At 37.1% G+C, this 25,590-nt stretch overlaps 1 protein-coding gene across 6 annotated transcripts in view; it reads left to right on the forward strand.

The window, feature by feature from the left end:
- LIMCH1 (LIM and calponin homology domains 1) overlaps positions 1-25,590 on the forward strand; it is a 408,610-nt gene that overhangs the window by 8,769 nt on the left and 374,251 nt on the right. Inside the window, exon 2 of one of the 6 annotated variants that reach the window (XM_056802570.1) lies at positions 19,603-19,719. The exons of the other annotated variants lie outside the window; for them this stretch is intronic. The gene's annotated coding sequence lies outside the window, so the exon portion shown is untranslated. The remainder of the gene's footprint in view (positions 1-19,602; positions 19,720-25,590) is intronic. 6 annotated transcript variants of the gene reach the window in all.

Raw genomic sequence — 25,590 nt, forward strand, 5'->3', positions numbered from 1 at the left:
TTACATATCCTGTTTGATTTAAACTGCTTGGATCCTTATGACAACCCTGTGAATAGGTGCTATTGTTATTTCCATTTTATAGATGAGGAAAATCAGTTCAAGAAAGATTACCTATTAGCAATGTCTCAATTAATTAGTGTCTCAAGATTTGGTCTTGGATCTTTTTGACTCCAAGTTCAACATGTTATATCCACTCTACCACCTGCCTTGTATTTCTTCTGGTGCCTCATTGTGTGGTGGGGACCCTAGATTTCTTGCTACTGGAACATAAGCTGGCCCAGGTCTCACTAAGCTAGACAGGCTTCAAGTATACCCTGGTGACAGATTGTGCCTATCATCATAGGATCTGGTATTGCCCAGCCCATGGTATAGGGAACCATTCTGAGAAACGTGGTCGCTAGGTACTGAATTGTTTTTGGCCATAGAAAGCCATGAAACCACTAGAGGGGTTATGATTTGTGTGCTTAGAAAAACTCTCTACACCCACTGAAATCACAGATCATTAGAAATATTGTCATATATGTTCTCAGTGGAAAAATACCCAGGATTTCATCTTATAATTAAAGAGGCAAGGGAGAAAACTAACAGAAAAAAACAAACAAACCTGTTTTCAAGCATTGGAGAAGGTCATTGGCCCCACCCCCAACACCAGTGAAATCCTGAATGACATAGGAAAAAGCTGTCAAATGGAAAAAATCTGTAGGGAAAAAAATGAGTGACACAAAGTTGGAAGGTTTGTGTGTGAGGAAGGATACTCAGTTCACTTTGGCCGTGGTAAAATTCCATGACTGTGATACTGAGAACAAAATTTTAAGAGAGAAGGTGTCATGCAGTGAATCTATTCTCAATAGCCTTTCCATGTCAGAATGGGTTGGGGCGGGGGGGGGGGGGGGGCAGCTGGGTAGCTCAGTGGATTGAGAGCCAGGCCTAGAGATGGGAGGTTCCTAGGTTCAAATCTGGCCTCAGCCACTTCCTAGCTGTGTGACCCTGGGCAAGTCACTTGACCCCCATTGCCTAGCCCTTACCACTCTTCTGCCTTGGAGCCAATACACAGTATTGACTCCAAGACGGAAGGTGAGGGTTTAAAAAAATAAAAAAGAATGGGTTGGGGTGGAGGGGGGAAAGAAACAAAATGAAATACTTCAGGCAATCTTTGGGCCCTTTTCTCACCTAAAGATAATTGTTTTCTAGAATGGTTTCAGCAAATAGAAAACATTGACTTTCTTTCCTGTGCCCATGAGAAGAGACTCAAAAGGATCCATGATCTCCTTGCTATGGATATTCCTTCTGTAAGATTTAAATTAATATCCAATAACTTTGAGTATTATATTTTATAAGATTTATTAATAATCACTTGAAGTAGGAAAAATGCAAGAACACAAGTAAAAACCTGAGAAAAGACATGTGAGAAAAATTCTCCTGCCTCTCACCTCACCCCACCTCCACAAACCACAATCAGGGGAAAAGAGAGAGAGGAGTGAGCTATGCAAAACTTATATCCTCCCTATATTGGCATGTAACATGAGAGGGAACATGGGAAGTTGGGATTTAGAGTTCTGGGGAGCAAATCCTCATTACACACTTCCAATGATTTTTTTGTGATTGTTGAGTCTCAGCTGGATCTGCCTCTTTGTGACCCCATATGGAGTTTTGTTGACAAAGGTCAGAATTACTATTCCCATTTTCTTCTCCAGCTTATTTTATAGATGAGGAAACTGAGGCAAATAGTGATTTGCCCAGGGTCACACAGCTAATAAGTATCTGAGGCCAGGTTTTAACTCAGGAAAATGAATCTTCTTGATTTCAGATGAGGCACTCTGTTCAATAGCTTTGCATTAATCTCTATTACCTAGCAGCATCTTGGCTTCCTTAGATCAAAACCTATCCATGACTGTCAATCAATCCCATCAAATTCTTTTCATCATCCTCCCCTAAATTCTTTAAGGAGAAGGGCAGGGGTGGTAGCAGCAGCAGTGGGCTTCCTTGCTTTTTACTTCTATCTAGAGTGTTCCAGTAGAGCACTTGGGTCATTCGGTTCTCAATACTTGATATCACACCAATGACCAACCCATCTTTTAACTCACATTTTACTAATGACATGCTTTTTGTCCAGTTCCTCCCTTCCCCCGAGGTTCTTTGTTGCTTACAAATTACAGTTCCCTCACATCCATGATTTTCCTTTCTATTGTACTTTGTGATATTAAATTTTAATCTACAGACCCTAGGATTCCATGACATGTAGCCATACTACTGTGCCAATAGACTCTTAATAGTAAGATGATGGGCCTTTATTTCTGCAGGAAGTTTGAGGTGACTTGTAAACTCATTGCAAGTGGGTATGATTTCCATTCTTTGTGCTTGCTTTCTTAGCACCTATCACATTAGGTGCCTAGAATGTAGTAGGAGATGCTTAATAAGGATTCGATTAATTGAATAAATTTATAATCATTCTGATCTACTTAAATTTCATGACAAGTTTTTGCAGACTTCCCTCCTTCTACTGCTTAACTTTAAACATACTACTTTCTCCAAATAATGCATTATGAATCTAAGTAAGGAACAGTTTTCTTTGAAGACAAAATAATAAAAAAGAAGGGTAGCACTTTACATTTTTGTTGCCATAAAGTAACACACTTAAAAAAATTTAAAACTTATTCTTTGTCATCTGAAACAGCCCTTATCTGAATGGGAGTTTTATTTTTATTTATTTTTTAAACCCTTACCTTCCATCTTGGAATAAGAGTGGTAAGGGCTAGTCAAGGGGAGTTAAGTGACTTGCCCAGGATCACACAGCTGGGAAGTATCTCAGGCCAGATTTGAACCCAGGACGTCCCATCTCTAGGCCTGGTTCTCAATCCACTGAGCTACCCAGTTGCCCCCCTAAATGGAGATTTTAAAAGTTATTTTCCCCCTTTAGTCAGCAATGATTATTTTAAACCCTTATCTTCCATCTTAGAATATTATACATTGGTTCCAAGGCAGAAGAGAGGTAAGGGCTAGACAATGGGGGTTAGGTGACTTGCCCAGGGTTACATAGCTAGGAAGTGTCTGAGACCAGATTTGAACCCAGGACATCCCATCTCTAGACTTGGCTTTTAATCCACTGTGCCACCCAGCTGCCCCCAACACTGGTTTTTAAAAAGTATTATTTAACAAATTTTTATTCTAATGTGTGATTAGTATTTGAAAATATTAAAGAAACAATCTGGAGTGGATAGGCTAAAACAAGTAGCTTTGAACTTCAATCATTTGGAAATCTTAGTTGCAAATTATGATGAAGAAATAATACACTAAAGTCCTTTTTGTAGCAATAACTCTATACTTAATTTATTGAGAAGATATATAGAGTTAAAATATAATAATGAGATTTTTTAAAACATTATTTTATTTGGTCATTTAATAATGAGATTTTTAAAAAAGGCATTTAGCACAGTGCCTGGCACATAGTAGGTGCTTAATGGGTATTTATTGAATTGAATCATTGAAAAAACAAGCATGTGGAGTAGCTCTCTAAATTTTCCATTCACTGTCTAGTTGAGGAGCTCCAAGTTTTACCTAGAAATGGATTTGACCTAGTATGTGTTTAACCCCAAAGTCCAAAATTGTACTTATAGCTGAATATAGATTTTAATATTTAAAGAGTATTTACCAAGTGGATGCTAAGCATTAGAAGAGATAAATTGGTCATTGTCCCTGCCCTTAAAGGGCTTATCGTTTAGTACAGGTACACCACAGATAAGGTTGCCCTGGCCAAAGAATGCTATTTCCAATCATATTATTAACACATTGTTACTAAAATCAACTATGAAATTGTAGCCTTGCCATAACATTATTCAACTAATTTCCCATAACATTTAGGCCATGATTTCTGAAGAATTAATTAATCTGGAGCCTTTTTTATATTACCTTGTGTTTCTGTAAACAAACTGATGTTAGATGTTTCCTGGTATGTTTTTCTCAGAAAGATGACATTGCACTTTAGCCTTAGGAGTCTGTCTCAGCCTTTGCCTTCCCAAGCTCCATTTCCACTAAAGTATGCTGCTAATACATGCCCCAGAAAAGCACTTACTTTTTCTGGTATTTGGTCTTCTTTTTTGTAAAATATTGATGTGCTTGTAGTAGATAACCTCCAGCTCTAAATCTATGATCCTATCTTCCCTCAAACAGCTGATAGTTAAAAATGTGAGATATAGAACTAATAATATGAAAACTGAGAGAACAAATTATGACAGCTAATGAAGTGCTTAATTTTGTGATGCTGACTCTTACTGCTATGGGTCTTCAGAGAATGGCAGGAGAGAGGGAAGGACTTATGGAAAGCCGAGTCTTCAGTGGGGTCTTGAAGAGAGGCTGGATTTGGACAGGTGGGGAAGATGTTCTTAAGTGGAGGGAAAAGTTGGGAATTAATATGGTTTCCCTTTAGAACAATTTAAGAGTCCTAGTCTGACCCTTGACAAAATAGTGGTAAGATGGTTTGGGTTCACCAGATGGTTAGGGCCCACTATTGGAGAACCATGAAAACCAAGGGTGATATGAGCTATTGCCCAGTAGTTCATTCATTGAAGGGAAAAATTCAAATAGGGAATTTCAAAGAAACACAAATGATCAATAAACACCTAAAAATTGTTCAAACTCTTAAATGGCCAGAAAAATTCAGATTACAGCAACTCTGATTTATCACCTGATATACATTTAATAATAAATTCATTACTTTAGAGCTAGAAGGTATTTTAGAGGCTTTTAAACCAAACTCTCCTACTTGACAGATGAGGAAAAAAACTGATGGACAGAGATGTGACTTGTCAAGGGTCACATAAGTATGGAATGTGAATCCTTACTTTTTAAATTCCAGCATCCAATCATCATGCAACTTTGTTTCTGCAAAGTAAAGAATATAAAATTCAGTATGGGGACTGTGGAGACAACAGGCATGCTAATACAGTGCTAGTAGAGTTGGGAATCAGTGCAATCTTTTTGTAGGGCATTATGTCATTATACCGTATACAGTAAGACCTTCAATACAAAACCATTCTTATCCTTTGACTTTGTAATTCCACTGTTTTTATTTCTCTTGTCACTAACATCCTTACAGTTCAATCTTGGCTATGCAAAGATATTCATAGAAACATTCATATAGCAAAAAGTGGAAAGAAGCCACATGTATAACAATTGGCTGAACAAATTGTGGTATGTGGACATCATGGAATGTAATTCAGTGAATAAAATATAACAAATATGAATAAATCTAGAAAGACTTCCATAAAATTATGCAGAATAAACAGCAAGCACAGCACTCTATAGACTTCACTGATTTGAATTTAGGGATTGGATCACCTGAGTTCTTCAATCATGGAGATGCAGGGGCTTTGTGTGAGATGTGATGAGCTTACCAATTAATGAGCCTTTCTTCCACAGGGACTTTGCTTTTCCCAGGATAGTGAGCACACCTAATTTCACCTTGTTGAGAAGAAAAAAGTGACCTGATTAAGTCACTCTCTTTTTAAAAAATGTGTTTGTTACATTAAAGTTCCCTGGTATCATCCTCCCTTCCTCTCTTCCCTGCACTAAAGAAGACATCATTATATATAAAACTATGTCTTGTTTGTTCCCATTTATCACTTCTTTCTCTGGTGATGAACATATATAAGTTATTCTTTGAACACTATTTCTGCTGCTGTATATGTTGTTCTCTTGGTTCTCTTGTTTCACTTTTCATAATTTCATGTAGATCTTACCATGTTTAAAAAAATTACCCTGTTTGTTATTTCTTATGGTGCAATGTTTTTTTTTTAATCAAAATGATATGCCACAACTTGTTTCCCCAATTGATGGCCATGCCCGTAACTTCTAGTTCTTTGTCACTACAAAGAGAGCCGCTATAGATATTTTAGAACCTATAGTATCTGTTCCTTTTATTGATCACTTTGAAATAGACCTAATAGTGGTATTGCTGGGTTAATAATTGTGACAACCCCTAAGATGAAGTAGTTTATTATATTTTTCATGATCTAGATACCAACTTTTTAATTTTTGTTCTGGAGAGAGAAAAATTATATCTTTAGGATATCTACTCCAGACCCTGAGTCCTTAAGGTATTAGGGGAAACTTTGATAGCTTTCTAGTGTATACCTGTTAAACACATATTCCCCAGATCTGTTTTCAGATAATCCCAATCTCCTCTTGTGGTGGATAGACTCATGAGTGGATCTATTCCTCTGTATTAGTCTTTAAAAGGGAATCAATAGGCTATTAAAATTTTTTTTCAATGAACATTTATTCCCTTTCCCTCCCACCTTCCCAGTTGAAAACAAAAACATCAACAAAATCCTTGGAACAAGCATCAGAACACTCACTTTTTTTCCACTTGAAAATCTAGGATAACAGCATCTTTAGTGAGATTGATCTTGTCTCCTCATATGCAAAGTCCCTTCTCATTGAAATCAGTGAATCAATAAAGCTTTATCAAGTGCTGTGACACTTTGTCACAGTACCTACTATGAGCCATAAACTGTACAAGGTAAGCACTGGGGGGTACAAACAAGTAGATTACAATCTAATGGACTTTGTATGTAATCTTGTATTAATTTATCTCTTCAATAGAATGTAACTCTCTTGGGTCAGAGACCATTTCATTTTGCATCTTTGCATTTTTAGTGCTAAGTAGCATACCTACCACATAGCAGTTGCTATATAAATGCTTTTTAAAGGAGATATGATGCTTGTCAGAAGTAGGTGTGCTCCTTCCATCCTATGTTGCTTGAGAGGGGATTTCCTAGCCCTTGCCATTCCTGAGCTCCAGTCCTCTAGATGGGGGTGGGGTGGATTGTGATTCCAGAATCTGGCCTAGTTACTGGAGAAAGGTGATTCCACTAATTTGGGGATTGCCTTGCTGAATTTAGGACTTGCCTCAAGGGGAATCCTAAATTTAACTTTTCTTCTCATTTCTGATTCTTACAGTAGTACCTGTCTCATTTCCCTTTCATCTGGCTCATGATTGCTGAGATGTCTAGATTTCTAAATCTAGAATCCTACAAAACTGAGTGAGGTGACCTGTCCATCCTCTCCATCCCCTTTGAGCTGGACTGTCCTTTCCCTGCCGTTGTCATGCCATTCATGCTACACTGCTCTGTGACAGGCTTTCCAGTAGATTTGAGACCATGCTACACAGGTGCCAGGCCGGCGTGGAATTCCTTGGCTTGGTGAAGAGAAAATAGACCTTGTTGCTATCCCTCATGCTGCCAGGAAGTAAAATGGTTGGTTTATTTTTATTTTTTTTGCAAGTGGTTGGTTAAAAAAAGCAGTTTATAAGAGAGTTGCTTGGTGATAGTCAGTGATTGGGCACTCCAGGAGCTATTCTGTGCTTGGCTCCTACTTAAATAATATTAGTTGAAGGAATTATTTAGGAGACTGGCCTTCCTTTCATAGTGAGCTTATGTTGTACTCTCATCACATGAAGTTCCTGTCTGTAGAGGTTGAGATCATTTTTCTTTCTTTAAATAAACAAGCCCATGGCAGTCTGGTATTTTGGTTGGTTCTTTTCCTTTTCCTTTTCCTTCCTTCTATTTCTTCTACTTTTTCTCTTTCTTAGGGTCTTATCTCAATCCAAACAGCATTCCCTGAAGCTTTGAGTCTAATGGAGAATTAGCTTTTCAAATTATTTTAAAATGATTTTTATAGTTTTTCTCCCCTGAGGAGAAAGACAAGAATTGAGGAGGGAAAGTGCCAAATACTAATTTTACTTATGTGAACAGATTCTTTTAAATTAATTAATCAATTAACATACCCCCTCCCTTACCATCTGTCTTAGAATCAACACAATTATCTGTTCTAAGACAATTGAGTTGTAAGGGCAAGGCATTTAGGGTTAAGTGACTTGCCCAGGGTCACACAGCTAGGAAATATCTGAAATCAGACTTGAACCTGACACCTTCCATCTCCAGGCCTAGCACTCTCTTCAGTGAACCACTCAGTAAACATTTATGAAGTACCTGTTATATGCCAGGCAATGTGCTATGTGTCAGATAAGCACTGTGCTAAAGGTTAGATTTCCCTGAGAGATGAATAATATGGGGGTTACTCTGAAGATCTGAAATTCTTTCTAATGTCAAGTATTGGAACTTTAATAAAATGTACATCATTTGAGCAAAAAAAATAATGGCTGATAGTATTGATAGATGAACAAAAGCTTTGCTCAACAGTCATAATGACATAATGGAAACACTGAGGAGAAGCCTTCTTTCTGTTTTTCCTATGGAAAAAAAGAAAGAGAGCTTAGTGCTATTGTCAGCCAACAGATGTTGTTATGATCCTAAATGACTCTTTTCCCAATGGATCTTGCAAAATTTAATGAATAGGAAGGATAAAAAAAAAACTGAGATCCTCATTCATTGCATGCAGATCACCCCCAGGGAAGGGTGATTTCTAAGAATTAGTCTTTAGGAGCCCTTAGAAGACAGAGCATGAATTCCAGAAAAAGGCTGGGATCCATGATGGTGCGTGTCATGGGGGGAAGCACTTTCCATTATAACTTGAATGACTAATAAGCACCTGTTATTATGATTTTCCCAGTAGACACATTCAGATATAAAAAACCCAGAAAGGTTGGAGTGTATATGCATGTGCATTTTCATGTGATTTGAATGTTTACCTAGATATCTTTTAGAATGCCCTCTCCCAAGGCTGACTTTTTTCTTCTCAAATACTTACTATAATTGATCCAGAATTCCTTCCTCCATATAAGAATATACCCTTTCCCCTGTTGCAGTATCTCTTTCATTTGTGAGGGGAATATAAATTATGTCAGGAATATGTTAATTATAATATGATTCTAGATTTCCGGGAAATAGATGCAGCCACAAGAAATTTTTGCCACTCATTCCTGGTGCCTGTGACATAGAGACAGAACATTGAGCTTATTTATTGGGGTAGTTAGGTGGCTCAGTGGATAGAGCTCCAGATTTGGAGTCAGGAAAATCTCAGTTCAAATCTGACCTCAGATACATCCCAACTATGTGACCTTGAACAAGTCACTTAACCCTGATAGTCTAGCCCTTGCCACTCTTCTGTCTTAGAATTGATAAGAAGACAGAAGATAAGGGTCCAAAAAAATAGACATCTATATTGCAGGAGGAGAAAACTGAGAATACTAGTAGAGAAATACCCTCCTGATTAAAAATGAAACTTTTCTAAGATAAGTTCTTTCAATAGCATTCTAGTAAAATACAAACTCCTTTAGGGCAAGGACAATTATTCCTTTTTTTTTTTTACTGTGTCCTAGCAACTAACAAAGTTGGTTAGTTCTTCACATATATAAGAGATTTAATAAATGTTTGGACTGAATTGGGATTAGCATGATATCAATTTTAAATAGCCTGGATATTGAGATATATTTTGGAATATCATAAGTAAAACCCAAACATAAACTGCTCTTATATCCAAATGAAGGGAAAAATATATTGAAGAAGTTATTAGGGATCCTTTTCAGGGTGGGGAAAAAGTCTCATAACTTGCAAGGGTGCCACATGCCAATGGCTCTTATTACAACACAAATGTTTAGCTATAGAGTTTCTTAGGCTGGGATTCTGGAACACTGAATCTAAGGGGACTTCATCACTCACAATCTCACAGCCCCTATCTGTTATGGGTAGACCTTGTTCTATTCAAGTCAATTCAGCAACATTTCTTATGTGCCTGCTCTACTCAAAGCCCTCTTCCAGGGGCTTGGGATCCAAAGGAAAAAAGAATAAATCCTCCTTAGGGAACTTAGATGTACATGAGGAAGGGGGAAAGATAGCTTGTACCTAGATAAGTAAAAGGCAGTTTTAGGAGGGAGAAAACACTGACTATGAGAGATATCAGGAAAACCTTTCTGTAGGAGGTGGCATGTGAGCTGAACCTGGAATTCTGAGAGCTACAGGAAGATGAGGCCCTCTGTGAAAAAATAAAGAGATCTGAGAATGACATATCACCAGTTGCGGTGGGTTTGGGAAGCAGCTGATGTGGCAGTTTGGCTCAAACATAGAGGGATATGAACTTTGGGAGTAATGTGTAATATGGACAATTTGAAAGTCCTAACCAAGGTGGGTTTTACCAGATTTTTATGGCAGGCTTTTAACGGCCAAATGAAGGCATTTGTATTTGATCCTAAACATAATAGGGAGCACTCAAAAGATTTGAATAGAGAAGTGATAAGGTCAGGCATGTGTCTTAAGAATATTGATTGAAGTAATGAAGTAAGGAAGGGAGAATAACTAGAAGAATATTTCAGTAGTCTAGGTAAGAGATGATGAGGTTTTTAAATTAGGAAAAGAAGTGACTAGGAAAGAGAGTGGAGAAAAAGGAATGGATAAAAGAGGGGAACTATGGTGGTAGACACAACAAGACTTGGCTACTGTTTGGATATGGTAAATGATGGGGAAGGAAGAGTTGAAGTTTATTTAGTGGTTGCAGACCCAAGAGAGTGACAATCATTCATGGTGGTGCCCCCTACAAAAGTGGTGGATTTGGAGAAGAGGAGACAAGTTCTGTTTTGAACTTAATGAGTTTGAGAGGCTGGTGGGCTATCCAGGTGGAGCTATTCAACAGGGGGTTGATGTGTAGGACTGGAGTTCAGGAGAACAAATAGGACTGTATATGTAGTGTGGGGAGTCAACTGCACAGAGGCCATTGCACTTACAGGAGCTGATGAGAAAGAGAGTAGATGTAGAGTGCAGGACAGAACTTTGAGAAATGCCCCTCACATGGTTCAAAAGTTGGATGATTTATTTATGCAGCAAAGGACACTGAGCATGAATGCCAAAGGTGGGCAGAGTGTCTAGGAGGAAGGAGAGGTCTAAGTGTCAAAAGCTACAGAAAAGTCAAAGTCAGATTGGAACTTAGAAAAGGCCATTCAACTTCACAGTTAGGAGATCAAGTTTGGGATAGTTTCAAACAAGTAGTAAGGTTTGATGCCAGATTGCAAAGGGTAGAGAATTGAGTGGGAGGTGAGAAAGTGGAAGGTCTTGCTGACTTTACTAATCCTTTCACTGACAGGGAGAAAAAGATACAGAATAGTGGTTTGAAGGAATTGCAGGATTGGAAAGCTTTAAAGACAATCAGTGAGAGTAGGAGGCCTCAGGGAAGTTTTACTTGCAGAATTCTAGACTCTGCTACTCCACAGACTTTGTAGTCTCTTTCTGAGGCAACCCACTTTCTTGATTTTAGAAACAGGCACCTGTGTGAGTTGATGTTCTTACCCTTAACCCACATCTTTGTAGAAATGGAGTTCTGTTTCTTGGCATACATAAAGTTTTGCTATTTCAGAGCCATAGATCTGAAAGTTGGTAGGGACCAACTGAGGCTGTTTAGTCTAAACATTCAAACCATTAGCACATGAACAATAATCTCATCAAAAACACATCTAACAAGTAGTCATTTAACTCTTATTCTAAGAATTCTATCTAGAAGTGGGGAAATGCACTTCTCTGGGAAACACAGTTCTCTTTTAGATAGCTCTAATTGCTATCAGAAAGTTTTCCTTACATCATTCCTATAATCACCTCTGAAATTTTTACCTAGTGTTTGTTCCTAGTTTCTCCTTGTATGGACAAGTAGATCAGGTCCAATCCCAAGTTTGGGCAACAGCCCTTTATGTACTTTGAAGACAACTCTCACATATCTCTTACTCTTTTCTACATTCAAGTTTTCTTTAGGTTGATTCAATTTATCTTTCCATGGCACAGTCTTATTACAATACTGTCTGCCCTCCTCTGGAATGATCCCTAGTTTACCCATCATGTCCATTCTGAAATAGGGTGACTAGAATTACTTATAATTCCCCATGTGGTCTACCATGGGGAGAAGACAAGGGAACTATTGTATTCCACATTCTGGACACTATATGCCTTTTAGTGCAATCTAAGGCATATTGCTTTATAAAGCTGTTGATTCATATTGAGTGTATATTTATCTGAAATAACCAGATAGACTGCTCTCTGACCATTCCCCTACCCCATGTTGTATTTGTGAATTTCAGTTTTTTGAACCCCATTGTAAGATTTACATCTATCCTTATTATTTTTATTTTCTTAATATTACCTAGCATTCTTGTCTATCAAGATCTTTTTGGATCCCGATTCTTTCATCTATCATGATAGCTATGCCTCCCAGTTTTATATCATGTACAGAATTGATAAGTGTGCTAGCTAGGCCTTTATTCAAGCAATGGATAAACACTGTCAATAGCATTGAGCTAAGCACTGATAGAGGCGGGTATTCTTTATCCCTGGATAAAGCCCTGGGTCCCCCAAATTTACCCCTGGGTAAATTTGCATTCAAATCTGGTCTGAGGAACCTACTAGTTGTGTGACCTTGGGCAAGTTACTTAACCTCTGTTTGCCTTAATCCCCTAGAGAAGGAAATGGCAAACCACTGCATTATCTTTGCCAAGAAAACTCCCTATGAGGTCCTGAGTCAGACACAACTAAACAGCTCAACAAAACAAAGTGGAGACATCTAGTGCACTCAACTAGAGATCTTTCAAGTTGACTTTGACTCATTAATGACAACTTTTTTGGTCTGATCTGGTCATTCAAATAGTCATTACTTATGTAATTATAATATTATTTGGCCTGCATCTCTCTGTCTTGTTCACAGGAATAGGCAGAGTTGGAGAAATTTCTTTCCCTTTTTTCCCCTTTAATAAAAATAATACCAATAATACTAATTAATTTATATAGCATTTATAGTCTGTTAGAAGTCAGTAACTTGCTTTGTTGCTTACAGTTTACCCTGAGTAAGGATTCTAGCCCATGTCTTTTGAACTCCAAACCCAGTGATCTTTTCTACTATACTGTGCTACCTGTCTACAAAGGCATTCCTGTGGAAGTTTTCATGGGGAAAGAACAGGTTACTGCTTATGCTGGCTTCATGAAAAATCATCATAAATCTAATTTGTGTTTCAGGAGTGCATAAGACTGGAAAAATGTTTTTGGCCTTGAAGGCTCAAGTGTTTCATTTTCCTTTTGGTCTGTCTCTCAGAATTAAATGCTACTTCATTGACTGAAAAGGACCTAAGAGGATCAATCACAATCCTGTGAGAGTTCTATTTCTCCTCCCTTTATGCCTTTTAGAGTTATAACATGGCACTGTTTTTTCCATTGGGTAGATCACCAATCCAAAATACCCATGAATAGTTGTGACTGTTAGTTTTTCTTTTTGTTTCTTTTTCCTTAGGTTGAGATATTTTCTCAAGGAGCCCAAGCATTAGAACTATCTAACCTGTTATTGTCCTCTAGTAGAAATGCTGGATCTAGAGAATGTTCAATTCTTAGCCTCAGCACTATCCAGGCATCTGGGGACTTTCTAAAAGTGGGTACAGCTGCTGTTGCACAGTGATTCTTGGTATTCAATGTCCCAGATTGGCACATCACAGCTGGGGTAGTGTATAACACTAGTATGAGAGAGGAGAAGGTTATTTTTATAACTGGTTAGCCTGCTGAAGTTTCATCAGGGTACTTTAAAGCTCACTGTGTTTGTCAGTTTTCTTAGCTTGTTAAACAGATGTTTATTCTTTCATGGGCGTGGTGGATTGGTGTGGTAGGGGTGGTGGTTTTCCAGATCTTTAGATCAGTGAAAACTCTGTCACATGAAACAAATACAGATGGCATTGCTTTTTATCCTGTTTGCAGAGAATTTGCAGAATAAACACTTTCCCTCATTTTCATAGAACACAAACTCTCTTTGGGTGTTGGACATGAGCTTCTTATTTGTGCATGCTTTATTTTTTAATGTTCAGCCTTTCATAGTCATCCTTCCCCTTCTAAAAAAGACTATGCCTGTTCTTCAAAATATTTCAGTTGATTCTACAAAATAGTGAATGGGGTACATCTTTCTCCATAGGTTTTAGGGTTTCTAAAAGAAAAGATGGAGTTGCAGTGTTGAGGTATCTGTAGGAAGTTATCTAAAATAAAGTGGATGTCCAGTCCTTCCATTTTCTAGAATATATTTAAAGTTTTTTCCTTTTCCCTATAGATTTTTTTTGGCTTTTTAAAAATACGGTTACTCATTATTAAAGCTTTGGAGATTGCATTTTGGCACTCTACCATTTTGAATGCAAAATGAAGACATTTTGAACACGTATATGCATGTGAGAAAAGTAGTCTTATATTCCTCAGTGACTTGAAGCTTTGGACTATATGAGATTATTTTCATATACTTTGTGACTTTTATTGTAAGCATTACTCTGTGGTCTACAGAAAATGAAAGCCCCAGATGTCTTTTTCCTTGCATAGCAATTAAGAAAGGATACTGGATTTTAATATTTAAGACATGTAGGAAATGGCACGCAAAATTATTTTTAAAGTAAAATGACCTTGACATGGCACAATCTATGCATTTCTTTAGTTTTTTCCCCCACTTGAATAAGTTTATTTAGTCAATTTAGAACATTATTCCTTGGTTACAATAATCACATTATTTCCCTCCTTCTCCTCCACCCACTCTTCCTGAAGCCAACACGCAATTTCATTGGGCATTACATGTGTCCTTGATCAGAACCTATTTCCATGTTGTTGTTTGCACTAGGATGTTCATTTAGAGTCTACATCCCCAACCGTATCCCTTCAACCCATGTATTCAAGCAGTTGTTTTTCTTTGGTGCTTTTACTCCCACATTGTTTCCTCTAGGTGTGGATAGTGGTTTTTCTCGTAGGTTCCTCCGGGTTGTTCAGGGTCATCGCATTGCCACTAATGGAGAAGTCCATTACATTCGATTGTACCAGTGTTTCAGTCTCTGTGTACAATGTTTTCCTGGTTCTGCTCCTCTCACTCTGCATCAATTCCTGGAGGTTGTTCCAGTTAGTTTTTGTTTTTTAAAGAAATACTCATACACCCTGCTCTGTCAACTAGAGTAAAAAGTATTCAATTTAAACTTTCTCCCTCTGCTTCTCCCTAATTGGATATGCTGCCTTTTAAAGAGCTCCTTCCATACAAGGTGAAAGTTTTATGATTATGTGTACAGGAAAAGATTATGCTCATATTATCAGAACTTCTATTACATACAGAAAGCAGACTTATGTGGAAAATAGAATATAGCCTAATTTATCCAGCCCTATCTTATTTGGATGTTCACTTGAATAAACTTTTATTTCCCTGTGCAAACTACCTTGTACAATGAATCCTCTCCTTCCTCTCCAATAGATTTGTGTGCCTATCTCCTTAAATCTGGGCACATTCTGGAAAAGTTCCAGTGTGTTAACTTGCTTAGCAGGCTGGCCTCTTTTTGGTCTTCTATATTCTCTATTAGGGAAGGAGATCTGAAATGTTTCCCTGGCAGAGTTTAGTAATTCGAGCTGTTCAAAAGTAAAGCAGACTACCACATGAAATCAGCTGTCTTTTTATTAGAAGTATTACATACATGACCTCTTATTGAGAATATTGTTGAGGTGATTTGTGTATCTGGTAAAAGTGGTTGGATGAGGTTAGATGACCACTAAAGTCTCATACATCTGAATTGTGCTTGGTGCTGACCAACCTACATGAGAGCAATAGCATTTAGTGCTTTAAGGATTGTAAATTGTTACAAATATGTTATCTAGCTCAATATAAGGAGATACCAAGTATCAAGATCTGTTTTTTCTTTCTAATTCTCTAAGGATATAGCTGTAGTCAAAAATCAAAGGTTTTCTTTAATATTGTGGTAGTGGGAATGGAAGTGTTTAGAGGGAGGGAAAGAGGAATATGGGAGAGTTTCCGAAAATGATAGTGAGCTAAAAATGTTGCCATTTCCCCCAAGTTGAACTAGAGCTCTTCAGTTCTGATTCAATGCTTATTGTGTGCATGTGCAAGTCATTGACATATCCAAAGATGAAAAATAGTAGCTTTTAGCCTCAAGGGCATATAATCTAGCAAAGAGTTTAAGACAAGAATGCAATCCAGTAGCATAAAAGGTAGAATGTAATAGGAACAAAAGAGACTTTTGGTCAGAGTGGACTAGGAAGATTTGATAATGGAGAGATCGCTTTCAGCAGAGGGAATCAGGGAAGGCTTCATGGAGCCTTTGGCATCTGAGGGGGATATGGTCCTTGGGGAAAGACAGATTTCAACAGGCAAAGATTTAGATGGGAAGGAGTGCATTCTAGGCATGAAGGATGATCTTCGTGAGTAAGATTTAAGCACTCCTTGTTATGGTATTTTCAACTTCTGTGTGTAATTATACAGTGTATTCAACTTCTGTTTGTCATTTTGGAGTTCAGTGGTACTTCGAATCAATAAATAAATTATCTCTTGGCTCTCTTACCATTTGACAAGTTTTTCTTTTGTAAATATGTGCATTTCCTTAATATGTTAATGATAAGTAGGCAGAAGTGAAAAAAAACATTCTTATCTTCATTCAATTCATTGAACATCTGTTTCGTTTCTAATTTGCTTCTATTTAGGAATAAGTAAAAAAATTCCAAGAAGCTAGTATATATAGATACATTATATAGTTACTAGAAGGGGAAGAGGGAGGGAATAAGCTTTTATATAATATCTACCATGTGCCAGGCACTGTGGTAAGTGCCTTAACAATTTCTTCCTAGAGGCCTTTGCCTTTTTTTTTTAATTTTATTTTTTATTCTGAATTTAAACAGCAAAAATAGAGCCTTTCTGTATACACAGCAAGTCACAAAGGAGAGTTGTCTATGAAACTTTGAGTTTCTACTTTATATTGTTTGCATTAAAAAAAAGAAAAAAGACGATCAATTCTTAATTTCTCTTTCAAACCTGTCCTGCTTCTTTGTTTCCTTCTGTACTTCCCTTTATTCTTCTTGTGAATGTTAAAAAATGTTTCAGTCCCTCTAACCCCTCCCCCATTTTTTTGGTATCACTAATTGCTAACCTCTTCTTTTACTCCTAACAGTGCTCATTCCATGTCTTTTTCTTTCTTAAAAAAAAAAAACAACAACAAAACCCTCTTACCTTCTGTCTCAAAATAGATACTATCTTTTCCAAGGCAGAAGAACAGTTAGGGATAGACAATTGGGGTTGTGTCTTGCTTGGCGTCTCACAGCTAGGAAATGTCTGAGGTCAGATTTGAGTCGAGGACTTCCTGTCTCCAAGCCTGATTCTCTATCTACTCAGCCATCTTGCTGCCCCCATTGCCTCTTTTTTTTCAGTTGGTAGTAACATGCTTCCTTATATATATATGTATATATCTCTATATATCATATGTAGACATGGTTGGTCATAGTGTTGATTAAAGTTTTTAAGTCTTTTCAGAGTTGTCTTCTTTTACTATATCATTGCCATATAAATCACTCTCATGGTTTTTCTCCCTTTATTGTATTAGCCCAAATATAATATGACCCTGAACATAGTGCGATCCCAAGTATTTTGAAGGGTAATTCGGAAAGAGGAAACACCTATTTTATTTTCTCCTTTTAAATTACAACTTTCTCTTAACTTGTGAATAATGCAGGCACTTTATATTCAAAGTTTTTTTAAGGTCCTGAAAACAAGTTAAAGAAATTTTAATGCCAATATTTTTATTAAATACTTATTACTTTTATAGATACTTGTGAGAAACTACCTTCCAATATTTAATCATGTTCTCCTTCCTCTTTTATTTCCTCATCTCCCAAAGTGGAAACATCATTTGAGTCATTGCCGTGACCTTCTTCTTCCCACAAAACACCATCTTTGCTGCCATTCAGATAAATTTTTTTTGTTGCTGCCATTGATATAAAACATTTTTTAATTCCAATCACAATGGACTTGGTGGAGATTTTGTACCAAGTGGTTTTGATCCAGTTCCCTAATATAGTGACCAGTGGTTTCTTTATTTTTCCTGATGGAGTAAATTCACGGTTTCCAGCCAACATCTACTCATTATAGTCTTTCTTCAAATGATCTTTGAATGGCTTATTAATTACTACATCTAACACTTGTAATTGCAATGCCATTCCTCTGGGAATAATAACTAGGACCATGCAAATTTCAGCAGTTCTCTTCTTCACATTTTCAGTCAGTTGACCTTTGAACACTTGGAGTAGAAGCATTCCTCTCTGATCCAGTAATGCACCAGGAGGCCTACCCCAGATCACATCCAGCCAATGTAACACAAGTTCTTCATTCATCCATCCCTTTTCCTACACACAAAAGATCACTCCTGGTGGTAACATTTATGCCTTAAAATTACGTAAGGAGTCAGTTTTCACCTGTCAACTGTGACTGTGAGCATCACAATCATTCTAGTTTTCTCATTTCCAGTAGTTTTAATCAACAGTGATTTGGTGCCTTTAGTATTAACGATGACATTTGATGGAATATCAAAACATACAGGCATTGGCATTTCCCATCTGCCCCAGGAGATAGCCATGCTCTTTATATATGCCAAAGTGCATAATACACAACTTATGGTTTCAAAGATGGAAGTGCTCAAATATAGTGCAGATGTGACTTTCAAAGGTACATATTGGGGAAAAAACATTGCATTATATTCAAGCTAATACATTACTTCCAAATTTTCTGAAATAATCTTTTTTTTGTCATTTCTTATGGCAAAATTATATTATATCCATATAGCATTATTCAGTCTGATAGGAATTTCAGATTTTTGTTGAAGACTTTAAGCTGCAGATGAGTTGTCTTTCTCACCTTGCATATGATAGATAATTAATAAGTGTCTTGAATTGAGTAGAGGAGTGACATGATCAGTACACTGGATGTTTGGAGAATATTACTTATGAGAGCAGGGGTGTGATGGATGAATTGGTGGAGAGGATAGACTGGAGGCCAAAAGACATGTTAAGAAGGGTATCAAATAGGAAAGAATTAATTAGGGCCTGAACTAGTGTGGTAACATGAGGGGTAAGATGGGGGATTGATGTGAAAGAAATTTGGGGAATTGAAAATTGATAGGCTATAAATGGCGAGCAAAAGGAAAAAGACTCAATAGTGACTAGAATTATAAGCCTGGGTGATTGGGAGAGATAAGATAAAATAGAGGAGTAGAGAGAAGTTATAAGGGAGAGCAGGTTTTGCATGGAGGATATATTTAATTTTAAGTATGTTGAAATGGTAGTATTACTAAATCATGTAGGTAGAGCCATCTAACCCAAAGCTTGAGTTCTGGGGAATTTGGGAATAGATTTATTGATTTCATAAAAGTGATAATGAGAGGGTAAGCCCACCAACAAAGAGATTATTTAGAAAAGAGAAGAGAACCAAAGAGGATAGGGACCTTGGAGGACTCCTATGTTTGAAGGAAAGAAAGAAGATGAGGATTGTGTAAAAAACAAAACAAAACAAATCAGAGAGGAACACTAGCTGAATACAGTGTCATGGAACTGAAAGCAGATCTATAGTGTCAGATGCTTCTGAAAGGTCAAGGAGAATGACAGAAAAAAAGGACATTGAGCTTAATAGTGAGTCATTCATTAGTGAACATTATTTTCTGGCAGCAGTCATACCATTCTTCAGGCTGGTACTAACAGCCTTTCTAGCTTGGTATGGGACCTGTCAGAGCTCTCCAAATATTATAAATTCTACAAAAGTACATGCTTAAAATGAGGTAAATAATCCAAACAGTGATTCGAAATCAGGCTCATTAGCTTGTTTCCTTTATCTATTTCTACTTTACAGAATTCTCCCTTCTTGGTTGAATCACCTTGTTCATAAATACGCTGCTAATGAAATAACAGTTTCAAATGATGAGAAACATTTTGGAGTGTGGAATCAATGGAGTGAAGCAAAACCTATGTGAGTTTTGTAGCCCACAGAGAACAGCTTTTTATTTTTTCTTTTCTTTCTTGGATTTTTTAAAATCAGTCAAACTATATAAGCTTAATTCACATAGAATTAATAACTACCATACAGAATTGTTACTATATTTCTACATAATCTCAAAGAAATTTTGTTCTGTTTCATTTGTTATTGGCACCTTATGATTGAGGCCTGTCACTACTGCCAAGGCAGCCCTGTTTGGCTTGTTGCTCAGGTATTTAAAAAAAAGAGCATTTTCAATAGGACCCTAGTTGTGGATGGCTGATAGAATCAGACCTTAGGTTCTTAGATTACATTTAAACACTCCTAATGAAAAGGACTTAAAAAAATTAAACCATGAAACAAGAATGAAATATTCATTTACTTGGAACCTGTTATATTCTTAAATTTCATATAGGAGGCTCAGAATAAAGAGCTATTGTAGACTAAACTTAATCTGAGAATCTCATTCATATTGGCCCTTGCAAGCTCTAATAGGGCTGCAGCCAGAGGAATATTGGGCTTGGTGTTTGAGGACTTGGAATTTCTTGGTGATTGGTTGGGGAAAGGGATGTGGACATGAATCTGCCAAAGATATCACTTCATTTTTGATGTATAATTGTCTACTTTGGCTTTTAATACAAATTTCCTTACCATGAGCTGCTATAAATTTCCACTCGGAAGCAGATGTATCGTGGAGAGCCTGTATTGGTGTCCCTTAGGGTTTTGTAGTTGAGAAGAGGAAGTCAGATGATTCACCAAGCATCTGCTGTGTATGGAGGAACCCGAGGACTTTGTAGAAATTAGGGTAGGTAATAATAATATTACCATTTAATACTGAAATCAAGAGACAGCGTGTATTTGTAACAGAGAGGGTATTAAAGGACTGTGATTTCTAATCTTTGCAAACTCTTGTGTAAGTCACTGAAATTTGAGTCAACTACCTCAGTATCCTTGTATTGGCCTGGACTATTGCAATAGCCTACTGCTTGGTCTCCCTTTATGAAATCTCTCTCTACTTGGTCTATCCTCCACACAGCTGTCAAAGAAATATTCCAAAAGCCCAGATCTGTCTTGTGACATTCTCCTAATCAGTAAACTCCAGTAGCTTTCTATCAACTCCAGAATCAAGTATAAAATCCTTTCATTCAAAGCCCTTTGTACCCTGCTCCCATCCTCCATTCCAGTCTGTTTACAGCTTACACACCCTCTTCCCCCTCTTAGGCTTTGATGCAGTGACACTGACTTCCTTTCTGTTCCTCACACAAGATACGCCATCTCTTGGCTCCTGGCATTTTCAGTGGATGCCTCCCATCCCTGGAATGAGTACACTTCCTTTTCATCCCTGCCTCCAGATTTCCTTCACTTCCCAGCTAAAATCCCATCTTCTAGGGGAAACTTTTCATTATTTCTCCTTCCTGCTTAATTGATTAATCTTTGCTTAATTGATGATATATCCAATTTATCCTGCATATATTTTGTTTGTACAAAGTTGTTTGCATATTGTCTCATTAGACTGAGTTACTGGAAAACTGGCCTCCCCCTTATCTTTGTATCCCCAGGGCTTAGATTAGCATACTGCTCAGCACATAGTAGGTGCTTAATAAATGCTTATTTTTTTTTAAACCCTTAACTTCTATCTTGGAATTAATACTGTGTATTGGTTCCAAGGCAGACGAGCAGTAAGGGCTAGGCAATGGGGGTTAAGTGACTTGCCCAGGGTCCCACAGCTGAGAAGTGTCTGAGGTCAGATTTGAACCTAGGACCTCCCTAGGCCAATCCACTGAGATACCAAGCTGCCCCCTTAATAACTGCTTATTGACCTGTTAACTAATAAAGAAAGCAGTGAAACCCAATGCAAAGAGTGCTTGTTGAACACTAGAAGTCCTGGTGAATCCTGACACTTGACTCTACTTCAGTTTTTTTCAGCTGCAAAACAAAAGAACTTGTACCTGATAAACTGTCTGGTTCCTTCTAGTTCTAGATATATGATGGACCTCAGATTCATCAGTGAGTATATTGATCTAGATGACTTCTAAAGCCAAATAAAACAAATATTTCTATATCCAAAGAAAAAGAAGTTTGCTCTTAAATGAAACCATAAATCTCATATATTTAGCTTATTTTTCTTCATAGCTACATAATAAATCCCAAGCGACCCAGCCCCTCTCTCAATCTCCACATCATAGAAAGTCTTGTTCAAGAGACCAACATGTTCATACAAATTAAGACTTTCATGTTTTCTCAACTTTCAGTTCGATGTCTGGCCGTAACATTCACAGTTTATTCTTCCAAAATTAATTCTCAAGCTGGCTATAATGTTCTCTTGGTTCTAAGGAATATTTCAATTAAAAATCTGTCAGCCAATGACTGGTGGAATTCAGATTTCAAAATAAATACTTAAGAATATATAATGATTATGGAGCCAGCAGGATTGGTAGAAGAGCCATATTGAAATTCATTTTGATTATAAATGTCCTAATCTTAATTTTTTTAAACCTTTGCCTTTGGTCTTAAATTTAATACTAAGTATTGGTTCCAAGGCAAAAGAGTGGTAAGGACTAGGCAATTAGGGGTAAGTGACTTGCCCAGAGTCCCACAGCTAGGAAGTGTTTGAGCTCAAATTTGAACCCAGTTCTTGACCCAGCTCTAGACTAGCCTCTTTATCCACTGTGCTACCTAGAAGCTCCTCCTAATCTTAATTTTATTTAAACAGCTTAGAAAGCTTTCTTCATTTAATCCTTCAGAGAATTCCATGATGTAGGGTAGGTATTATTGCCACCATTTTAGAAATGTAGAAACCAAAGCTCAGCTAGGTTATATGACTTGCCCAAGGTTACAAAGGTAGAAAGTTGCAGTTCTATTAAAATCTAGGTCTTCCTGAGTCTTGAAGTATTGAAGAAAGATTGTGGCATTTTACAATGATGTCAAAGTTGAGTGTTACTGAACTTACCCTTGGGTGAAAGAAACAATAAAACTGTGTCTTTATGAACTGAAAAAGAATTGTGATAATTTAAATGGTAGAACCCTATATTTGGAAGACACTTTGGGATTTAAAAGTACAACCCATAACAGTGTTTCAAATAGAAACTAATTACATTTTGATCTGTTTGGGCAGCACTGGGGAGTTTTCCAGTCTATGGGCCATGAGTCTGATGCTTGCTCTACAGAACCTCAACACATGGTTATCTAGCCTTCCCTTGAAGACCTTTAAGGAGATATCCCATTTTACTTTTGCTCAGCAGAGGTACACAAAGCCCAAATCTGTTTCATTCTCTCTATTAGACTATGAACTCTTTGAGAGCAAGTGCTGAATGTTCCCCCTCCTCCCACCTTCTTTTTATCTCAGGACTTAGTAAGTGTCTGGCACATAGTAGGCCCTTTATAAATGCTCATTGACTTGTTGATTCTAGGACCAAGCAAAAGAAGTCCAACCTCTTTCCATGTCAGAACCCTTCAGAGATAGCTATCATCTCTTCCTCAAGTCTTCTTCAAGATGATGGCATTCTGTTCTTTTTGTCCAGTTGTGCAGTTCAATAACAAAGGAAAGAAAAGTTGATTTTTAAGAGACAGAGCTATTTGTATTTAAAAGCCTTAGCAATATCATTGAAAGGTATTAATACAAATCTGTTAAATCTATATCTATTGGTAGTTCAGGTCAGTGAATTGTCCATCCAAACATGTCATAGTCATTTGTTTTTTCCTGTTTGAATAGTGAGGCTGAACACCTTAAGGATGTTATTGATATCATTTAAGAGGACTTAAAATGGTTTGTGGCAAAATAAAAAGTGTAGGGGAGAGCATCTGGAGGACATTACCATCTATAGGAAATATGCTTCTCTTTGGATTATAGAGTATAGTAGATACCTTTTGAATGTATGCATCATTTGATAACAGCTTTGCTCAACAATTTCTATTATATCTATTGTAATATCTTTCAAAGAATCTTGTATGATTTTGGCAAATGTAAGGAAGCTGCATCATTGGAGGAGAACCTTTCAAATGGCATTTTGCTTTACCAAAACAAATGCTTTTCAAAAAGCCAGCAAACACTACACTAGAATTTAGTATCTTCCACATTTTCCAGCTAATTATATAATTAAAATGATATGATTTGTTGTAGAAGGAAGTCTATGAAAATACACTGGGTCCCCTTATCATACCATTTTCCAAGATTTACTTGATGTAGATTATCTTTATATTTTGTAGATCTGCCATTCCAGGGGAAAAAAAGCAAAACTTATCAGTCTTAAGTTTTTGTAGTTGTTTTGTTTTAAAACAAGATCTGTGATTTTTTTTCTAAGTCTTTGTTATTCAACCCCATACATACCATGGACAAATACTACTGACGGGAAATTAACTGGGCTTACTGAAGAATTGAAGAGAAGAGAATTGGGCTAGATTGCCTTTGGGAAATTCTGCAATGCTTTTAGTAAAGCAAAGTTTTAAATAGATGAAAATTTCTCCCTCAAACAGAGGCCCATATTTTTTATTTTAGTACTTCTGGTGATTTTGTGTGTGTGTGTGTGTGCACGTGTATGTGTGCTTGCAAGTTACGGAATGTACTCTACAGTCCCTGAAGGATTAAAGTTACAGATTTCCTAAAGGTCAGTGGAGAAACTCAGGGTGCATGCAAATAAGCTGTGACATGACAGAGACCTGAGCAACAGTGGTCTAAAAGTATAAAATGATATAAAAATGATTCTGTGAAAGAATGGGATAATAATAATAATAATAATAATAGTTGGTGATGATGATAATGGAATTTATGTAGTGCTTTTAAAGGTTTATAAAACACTTCAAACATTATCTCATTTTATCCTCAGAACAATCCTGGCAAGTAGGTGCTATTGTAATCCCCATTTTACAGATGAAGGAGATGGCAAACAGAAATTAAGTGATTTATCCAGGGTTACATAGCTAATGTCTCCAGCTGGATTTGAACTTGGGTCTTCCCAGACTTCAGGTTTAGCAGTTTCATTGTTATTTGTCCTAAGCCAAGAAATCTAAAGAAGACCCCCTCCCAAATGTGTAAGGGTTTCTGTTTGTATTGATGTTGGTGGGATGTGTGCCCACACTGGTAAAATCACAGATTCTGAAAAGATTTAAATATTTGGTTGGTTGGTCTTTTAGTAAAAAAAAAATTGGTCTAAAGACATACCTGTTTTGGTTTGTACCAATTTGGAGTGGAAAGTTGCTCTCAAATGGGGAACAAGCAGGTGAAATTAAGTTTGGCTGGAACCCTGGGAAAATGTTAACAGTGAATGTCTTTTCTGCAAAAGAACTGAAATCTGAGAAGACTCAGAGTTACTGTACAAGGTAGCTTTGTGCATATTTCTCTGATTGCTTAGACTGGAATTAGATGCTTGACAGGCATCTTATAATCAATCCCCAAAGACAAGCAGTGCTCACTCTAAGACATGGAGGATAATTTGGAAATGAAAAGAAGTATTCCCATCTCAGTTCTCTTTCTCCCTAGTCGGTTGATCTCCATCAAGTATTAATTTGGGAGGGGGAGTTTACTGGGGAAACCCCCAAAATTTCTAAACAAAAATCCAACAATCTCTAACTATTAAGAGGAATTAAGTTCCTTCTTCCTTTCAGTAAATCTTCTGTGGTGGTGCCCAGAACCACAAAATTCAAACTGTTTGGAAAGAATTCAGTTAATTAACATTTATAGGCTGTCCATTGCTATGAAACTCTAGGATGTGCCTTAAAAAAAAAAAAAAAGGTTTTGCAGAGAGAAGCAAAAAAATCTGGTTTTTCATTCTCAAGAGCTTCATATCTTTTCTTATCAGACAACTCGGGTACAGAAATACAAGGTGTGACTCTAAAGGAATGAAACAAATTTTAACATGCGGTTCAGTG

Source organism: Monodelphis domestica, chromosome 6 (genome assembly GCF_027887165.1).
Source record: "Monodelphis domestica isolate mMonDom1 chromosome 6, mMonDom1.pri, whole genome shotgun sequence".
Classification (NCBI taxonomy): domain Eukaryota; kingdom Metazoa; phylum Chordata; class Mammalia; order Didelphimorphia; family Didelphidae; genus Monodelphis; species Monodelphis domestica.